We start from the raw sequence: 8,951 nt of genomic DNA on the forward strand, positions 1-8,951 counted from the left end.
TTGTTGATCTTGAGATTGAGAGAACCGCCAGATGACTTAACAGAGAGAGAAGAGAAAGAGAGGATTTAGTGGTTGAAACAGAAGAAATAGTTGTTGAAATGGTAGAACCAGAAAACAGGACACTGAGAGAATTCTCAGTTCCCATGGTTAATGGAAGTGGGTCGAGTATTACTAGGCCTACGGTGCAAGCAAACAACTTTGAGATTAAGCCGACAATCATTCAGATGATCCAGCAGTCGGTAAGGTTTAATGGTGATTTGAAGGAAGATCCGAATCAGCATATTGCGAACTTCTTGGAAATTTGTGACACCTTCAAGTCAAATGGAGTGTCAGATGACGCCATTAGGTTGAGGTTATTCCCATTCTCATTAGGGGATAAAGCTAAGGGGTGGTTAATGGCACTACCAGCGGGGACTATCACAATTTGGAATGATCTAGCACATAAGTTCTTTACCAAGTTCTTTCCTCCAGCAAAATCAGCAAAACTAAGAAATGATATCACATCATTTCTATAAGATGACTCCGAGTCATTGTATAAGGCTTGGGAGAGGTACAAGGAATTGATGAGGAAATGTCCACACCATGGGTTGCTAGTTTGGCTTCAAGTCCAAACATTCTACAATGGACTGATGGGTAATATGCAAACCATGGTGGATGCAGCATCGAGAGGAGCTTTGCAGAATAAGACACTAGAGGAGGCTTATGAGTTGCTTGAGGTTTTGGCAAGCAACAACTATCAAAGACCAAATAAGAGAGCAATACCAAGAAAATCTACGGGTCTTCATGAAGTTGATGCCTTCACAGCCATCTCAGCCCAACTCACGGCACTTCAGAAACAGTTGGGAAGTATGCAGGTAAACTCTATTCAAGCACCTCAACTAACTTGTGATTTTTGTGCAGGAAACCATGTGAGCAGCAAGTGTCAAGTGGGGAACACATTTGCTTCGTCATCTTCATCAATAGAGCAAGTGAGTTACTTGGTAGGAAATCAGAGGCAACCAAACAACCCGTACTCCAACACATACAATCCGGGGTGGAGAAATCATCCAAATCTGGCTTGGGGCAATCAGAACCAGCAAAATAATCAATGGAACCAAAGGACATTGCCAACTAACCAACCAGGGGTGAATAATCAACCGGGAGATCCAAGAGTGACAGAGTTGGAGGACATGTTTGGGAAGTTCATGCAAGAGACCACGGGATTTATGAATGAGACGAGGATGAATTTGAGAAATCAAGGGACGTCCATTCGGAATCTTGAGGTACAGATGGGCCAATTGGCCGAGAAGCTAAATGAGAGACCGCATGGTTCCTTACCAAGCAATACAGTGACTAACCCACGTGAGCAAGTAAATGCGAGGAAAATCCATCAAAGAAAAATGAAGAATCTGATGAAGAAGTTGATGAAGAAATCATTGCTGAAGAGAAACCAACCAGCCCAAGGAAAGATGAACAGATGCAGGAAGAGGGGAAGCAAAAGAAGAAAGAGAAATTGCCAATCCCCGAGATACCACCAGAGTTGGCACATCACACACCACCCGTACCTTTTCCTCAGAGACTGAAGAAGAAAAATTAGGATGAGCAGTTTTTAAAATTTATTGAAATTTTAAAAAAATTGCATATTAACATTCCTTTTATAGATGCATTGCAGCAGATATCGAGCTACGCGAAGTTCCTTAAGGAAATCCTTTCAAACAAAAGGAAGTTAAAAGATGAGGAAACGGTAATGCTTACGCAGGAGTGCAGCGCCATTCTCCAAAAGAAGTTGCCCCCGAAACTCAAAGATCCAAGGAGTTTTACTATTCCTTGCACTATAGGAGATATCACCTTTGATCGAGTTTTATGTGATCTAGGTGCCAGCATTAACCTTATGCCTTTTTCTATTTTCAGGAAATTAGGAATTGGTGAAGTGAAGCCGGCAACAATATGCTTGCAACTTGCAGATAGATCGATAAAGCATCCGAGGGGCATTGTGGAGGATGTGTTGATTAAGGTGGACAAGTTTATTTTTCCTACGGATTTCTTTGTGTTGGACATGGAAGAGGATAAAGAGGTTCCTCTTATCCTAGGACGACCATTTCTGGCTACCAGAAGAGCTTTAATCAACGTTCAAGAAGGGAAGTTGATCATGAGGATGCAAGATGAAGAAATAACATTTAATGTTCTTGAATCAATGAGAGCTCCACCTAAACAAGAGTCATGTTTAAAAATCGATGTGGTGGACCAGCAAAAATTGAACCCTTCCAACAGAACAATCCTAAGGTGGAAATTAAGAGCTACATAGTCAAACCGAATCAGTTCGAGAGTGAGGACCATAACGGAAAGGGTTGCACAAAATTCTGAGATAAGCCACAGTCGAGATTGTGTTTTCACAAGGAACGAATCTCTCAGCTCAAAAAGGGTGAGGGAAAGTCAAGAAAACGGAAAGCAGTCGGTGAGAAGAGTCGAACCACCAAAATTATGAGCAAGGGATGGAAATGGGTGGTGAAACTCTCAACAAGGACCCTGTGTGCAAAAGATCATCAGCAAAAGAAGCTTAAGCACAAGGAAAAATTCTGGGATGTGATGTACTTGGATAATCTAGACTGACGTGAAAAACCGAGAGAGTCGAGCTATCGACTATAAACAAGCGCTTCTTGGGAGGCAACCCAAGTGTTTTTAACGAATTGTTTTTCATTTTGTTGTGTTTGAATTTGTTTGAATTCCTTATGATTTTGAATGATTTTTGATTGGCGTGTTTTTGGGTGTTTCAGGTGAAGTTTTCAGCAAAGGAAAGGACAGAAAATGCTCCAGACTTTGCTGGGGCGAAGAAGTATTCTTCGCTGCGGCGAAGTACTTTGTAGAAAAATGGGTTTTAAAAAGTCCCAGACTTCGCCGTGGCGAAGATTGTTCTTCGCTGGGGCGAAGCAACCTGAAAATTTGTGATAGCTACTGTAATTTTTTGCCCCGGCGAAGTATTTTTCTTCGCCGCAGCGAAGAAGGTTGGATGAAATTTCTCTAAGGAAATTTCGCCATGGCGAAGATTTTTTCTCGCCGCAGCAATTAGCCACTGTAATTTTTTGCCCCGGTGAAGTATTTTGCTTCGCCACGGCGAAACCTGGGTTTCAAATTCGTGTTCATGAACAAAGAACTTCGCCGCGGCGAAGCCTGTTTTCTATATAAGCTCACTTTGGCTTTTCATTTTCCACGCGTTTGTTTCAAATACATTTGAGAGAAAAATTTTCCAATTTCAATCCTTGGCTTCCCAAGTGCTTTCCCAACCAAAGTTTTCACTCCTTAACCCTCCTAAACACCAAAACAACTCATTTCAATAACAAAATTTTCAAAATTTTCACGAAAATTTCAAGTTTTAAGTTTTAGATCTGAAAAATTTAATTTTAGTTGAGTTGCGAATTTTGTGAGTTTGATTTTGTTGAAGAAGGGTTTATTGTGCATGTTGTGATATTGAGAAGTGTGGGTGTTGAGTTTTGGAGTGTGTTGTTGCTTTTGGAGAAATCGTAGTTTGGGGGTCTGATTGCGAATTTTTGGAAGTGTTTTCAATTCTCTATTTCAGGTTTGAATTGGTTGTTGTGGGGAACCTGGGCTTGAATTTTTGGGTTGCGCTGTGAATCGATTTATAGAAAATGGCACCCAAAGTTAAGTTGCCATACAAAGGAAAGGGAAAAGGAAAGAAAGTGGACAGCCGCTTTGTGAATGAAGAGGCCCAGAAACGATATCAAGGGGCTATCCAAAGAAGAGATAAGGGTTTTATTCCTGAGCGCGGATTGACCGCGAGTCAGGCATTGGATTAGAGTCGGGGGAGACGATGGGAACTGTTTATGAGTGCTCCTGCACAACCGGCTGTAGAGCCGCTAGTAAGGGAGTTTTATGCTAGCCTCCCGGATTGTGAAGAGGGTTTTGCATTTGTAAGAGGGGTTGATGTGCCGTTTACAGAAGATATAATCAATGAATTTTACAACCTGCCTGGGTTTGATGATCAGGATGAGTACGGAAGCTTTAGGAGGACACAATTTGAGGATAGTATCATTCCTCTGGTCATTGCAAAACCGGATGCAACTTGGTCAGTGTTGAAGAAACAAAAGAAGACCATTAAGGGAACTTCTTTGACACTGATGGCCCGATTGTGGCAATATTTTGTTAGTGTAAAGTTGATGCCGGAAACGCACTATAGCACAGTAACTTACGAAAAAGCATTACTGCTTTATTCCATTGCTACAGGAAAGAGTATAAATGTGGGAAGAATTATCTTTAACAACATTCATCATGCCGCCAAACCAGGGCGATCAAGTTATTCTTTCCCACATCTCATCACAGCCCTGTGCATTAGAGCTGGAGCCAAGGTAGGAGATGATGAGCAACGTATTCATGCTGCCCCTATCCTCGATTCAGATTATTTTTAGAAGCATCTTGAATGTCCAAAAGCTGAGCAACCAAGGGCAGGAACAAAGAGGCAGAGAACCACATAAGGCCCTGTCACATCCTCCAGCTCCATAGCTACACAAAAGGAGATTATGGAGCAGATGATGGGTATGATGAAACGGATGACAAAACGTCAGGATTGGGTGGTTGAGCAGACCCAGATGATGTATGAGATGCAGAAGAGTAGCTTTAACAAGCTCAACGTTGACACTTCAGGATTCCAATAGGCCGACTGGGATTCAGATGAGTGGATGGGCTCCGAATCAAAAGAGGAAGAAGAGGAAGAAGAGGAAGACGAGGGAGGCGAAGAATGAGCATCGGAACACCTGTATTGTTGTCTTTATTTTCATTTCAAACATTAAACTCAGTTCTTATTTTTGTTTTGGATTTGTGCAGTTGTTTTAGTTGTTTCATTTTATTTTAATTTGTAGTTGTTGCAAGGACGAGATTAGGATGTAATATTTTCAATTTAGTTTGTGAATTTTTGCTAACACAATGGACACCATAGCTTCAATTGTTTTGACAGATGTTGGGTGATGAAAAAGTCAAGGACCGGGTGTGCAACATGGAGCGACACTTCACGAATTAACCAGGGAACTTTCTCGTACCTTTGTTATTTTTGATTTTCCATTCCTAATTGATGCATAATGGGACATTGGGGACAATGTCATCTTTTGTTGGGGGGTAGGAAAATTAGAAATTTTTGATTTTGTTTATTTTACTTTGTTTTATTGTTTTTGCCGATGATGAATTGTATAAATCAATGATGCGAATTGGATTGTTGCATTTTTATTTTTGAGAAATGTTAAGCAATGCTTCAAGTTTAGGTTTATTGACTGAATTTTGATTGAGGTTTGTCGAGTGGTTCAACCACCATTTTCATTTTTTTTTTCGGCATGCTTAAATTCATTTTATGTACTTAAGGTAAAGTTTGATAATGTTGGTAGACTCTAGAACCTAGTAGAGAAGTACTTGAGGTGAAATTCTAGGATTAGACATGGTTGAGGAGATGATTTAGGCATTCTTTTTGGAACGATTAAGCCTTTCTAGCCGACCCAGGAATGAAATTGTCCCTAGTCACCCGTTTGAGCTGTATGAATCATTATTGCTTCATTTTTCTTGGCTAACAAAAAATTGTCCTATCCTTATGCCCTAAACATTCTGTCGTACCCTTAGGAGAATTCGATCCTAATGCAAACACAAAGAAAGGGAAGAGTTGTACGAATTGACTAAAAGAATAGTTTGGGGGTTGTGAGAAGGGCAATAAAAATAAAAGAGGTAGTTCACCTCAATTCAATGGATGTGTCTCGATTGCATAAACATTTCAAAAAAAAAATTTCTTTTGCCAAGTTGAAGGGTATCTCGGTTGGAAACCAGTAATCGCCTTAAAAAATGCCTAGCAGTACTTGGTGACCTCTGCTTTAACAACGCCACGTACACCTTCGACCCTCACATTTATTGTATCAGAAATAAGAAAGACACAAGTTTGAGGGGTGTAAATTAGTGGATACATTGATTGGTGGTTAGAAGAAGTGGAGTTCGGTTTGATTTGAGTGTTTGCATGAGGAAAACCGAGTTCTCTTACTTTGTATTTCCTATCCTTTTTCTTGGAACCCACTTCCCGAGCCTAGCGTTATAAGCTTATAAAGACCTGCTGATTCTTATCTTTGTCTAGTCCTCATTAGTGGAGAGTAGTTCGATATTTAGGCTTATGGAGTTTGCCACCTTTTGATAAACTTTGCATTCCTGCATAAAATAATCTGGGAAGTCGAAAGGTGGATTGAAGTGGGGATTACCTACTCAGGGGACCAATTGAGAAAGAAAGTCGATGCAACTTATAACTTCTTGGAGTGTTAAACATTTGTCTTTTAATAATTTTGCAACAACTTTTGAGATTGGTATAAATTCTAGGTAATTGTTTTGTGAGTCGAGTCTTTTGTTTCTTTTATTTAATTTGTGTCATTTGATGTTTTGTGTTTTTGTACGTTTGTGTTTTTTTTTTCTTTTATCTTGTTTTGTACCTGATGCTCGGGGATGAGCATCACCTTAGTTTGGGGGTATTTGATAATCCGAGGATTATACTAGTTTATTTAAGCTTTTAGGCCAGATTTTAGATACTGCTTAGTCTATTTTTGCCTGAATTGATACTTAATTCCTTACATTTCGTGTTTCAGGTTAAAAATGGAATTTTTGAGCGAATAAAGGTAGATTTGGAGTTTTTGGACTCAAAAGCACGCGGAGGGCAATTCTGGAATTTTAGAATTCTTCAGGAAACTTCGCCGTGGCGAAATGGGCTAGTGACGCATCAGATTCAGCTCCTTTGTCGCCGTGGTGAAGTCTGTGTACTCCACTTTTTGTTAAACGCACAGTTTCGTTTGTAGGCTAAGTTGTAAGATTTTGGGCGAGGTATAAAAGATATACTTAGTCTTTGTGTTGAGCGCGTTCGTGGAGTAGGGTTAGAGCATTTTACATTTTTCTTAGATTCATTTTGAGCGAATTTAGATCAAAAGAGAGTGAAGATTCAGGATTTCATAGTGGATTCGTCATTTGGGGAGATTTCTTGTCTTTTCTTTTATTTTCATTATGTAGAACTTTGGTATTTTCGTTTATTTTAATTGTTTTATTGATTTAGCCATGAACTAACCTAATTTGGGTTAGGGTTTTGATGTAGTTCGGATTCTAATGGGTTAGAGAGTTGATGATTATTAATTTCATATGATTTTGCTTTGATTATGTGATTATTCTGTTTTTATTGTTTGTATGTGATGAACATGATGAGATTGAGAGATAATTCATGTTAAGCTTCTTGGGTAATCACCATTGTATTATTGGATGCTAGAGATAGATTCAAGAACCGATGAAATCAATTTAGGATTCTTGTGCTTAATGAGCTTAGATTTATTAATTTTCATTTTATTGGGTGCGGAAGGTTAATAGGGAAGAGTAGGAAAACATAGCCCGAGAAGGTATGTTGGACACCTTAGAGAGTTCGATTTACAATCAATGCATGCGAATATGAATTTAGTTTAATTCTTTAGGTTTAACCCATAGAGTCCGAATGAAGTCAAAACCCTACCCGTTTGTTTGAATTGATTTTATCCCGTTTAAATCTTGCTTTCATAGTTTAATTTTAATTTAGTAAATTTTGTTTTAGTTATAGTTTAAATTGTTCTCTTAAATCCAAAAGAATTCGATTACTTCAACTTGAAAACGGTAGAAAACTTAGTGCTTAGCGACCAATCCTCGTGGGAACGATACTCACTCATCATTATATTACTTGTGCGATTAGTATACTTGCTACATATTGCATGTTGTAGGAAACATGCATCAACGTGCAAAAGCTAAGTGTGGGGGAATTTGATGAGAATGCAAAATGTCATATTTACCCCCCTTAATGTCTCGTCTTTTATACTTATTTGTTGCTTAAATGTACTCATTATTATTCTATTTTGATTTAGGATGCAAATGAATGCGTTAAATGCAAAACAGAACTAATTAGTTGAATTCGGACGGTTTCGACATCGTTTCGATTGAGATGATTCAAAATGCTGTAGAACCCTAAGAAAGAGATGATTCAAAATGATTCATCTGACCATAACTCTCTCATCCAAGCTCTGATTGAGATGATTCAAAGTGCTGTGGAACCCTAAGAAAGCGATCTACAACTTTCATGTTTTGAGTTTAGAGAGATACTTGCTGCATCAAGGTTTTAATTAGGCTTGAAATTAACGCACCTGCACTGCTGACGTTTTGAAACATTCCGCTTGTCATGCAATTCAAATAGGCAGTTTATTATTGGAAGATTTGAAGACCTGTTGTACGCAAGTTACATCTGGACACACCACTTTCCTATTTTATTTTAGGACTTTATTTTATTTTCAATTAATCAGATTAGGATAAATGTTATTTTAGGATATTAGAATATTTTTAGGAGATTGAGTAGAATTCAAAGACTTGAATTGGATATTCTTAAAAGGGGGAGAGAGATCATATTAGGGACATTACACACGCCTCTACTTCTTCTCTTTTGGAATTTCTTTTTGAGTTTTGATTATGGCTATGAGCGGCTAAAACTTTTATAACTTGGTCGAAGGAAACAGAGGCCTCGAAATCAATAAACTGTGAGATCTAATCTGTTTTTCTTTAGTGTTCAATATATGTTTTGAGTATTGGATGTTCTTCTATGCCTATTTTCATGATTGTTTCATTTAATTACTAAGAGGCCTACTAGTGTATTATTCGTTGCAATCTACTGCTAAGTTAGCTATCAAATCTGTAATTGTTTGATCCATCTAACTTGTGAGTAATTAAGGTTTAAGAATTTGCTACGTCAAGAATCATTAAATCTTAAGAAGAACATTCAAGTAAATTAAATACAACGGCTTGTGTTTGTGTTGTTCAGCTTCATCGATTTCTCTAGCCCTTAAGGCTACTACTAGATTAAACCTTTAGCGCTTGTCTAGGGTTGTTTAGTAGTAAAGTCGATTAGATCGCTTGTTTCCTAATTAATTACAACTAAGAAGAGATAGGAA

At 38.5% G+C, this 8,951-nt stretch overlaps 1 non-coding gene across 1 annotated transcript; it reads right to left on the minus strand.

Annotated features, from left to right (window-relative positions):
• Positions 1–482: 482 nt before the first annotated feature.
• LOC116116960 lies at positions 483–589 on the minus strand. Its single transcript, XR_004125907.1, has one exon. It is a non-coding gene; the product is annotated as a small nucleolar RNA R71 (small nucleolar RNA).
• Between the last annotated feature and the right edge of the window lie 8,362 nt (positions 590–8,951).

This window comes from Pistacia vera, unplaced genomic scaffold (assembly GCF_008641045.1).
Source record: "Pistacia vera cultivar Batoury unplaced genomic scaffold, PisVer_v2 Contig790, whole genome shotgun sequence".
Classification (NCBI taxonomy): domain Eukaryota; kingdom Viridiplantae; phylum Streptophyta; class Magnoliopsida; order Sapindales; family Anacardiaceae; genus Pistacia; species Pistacia vera.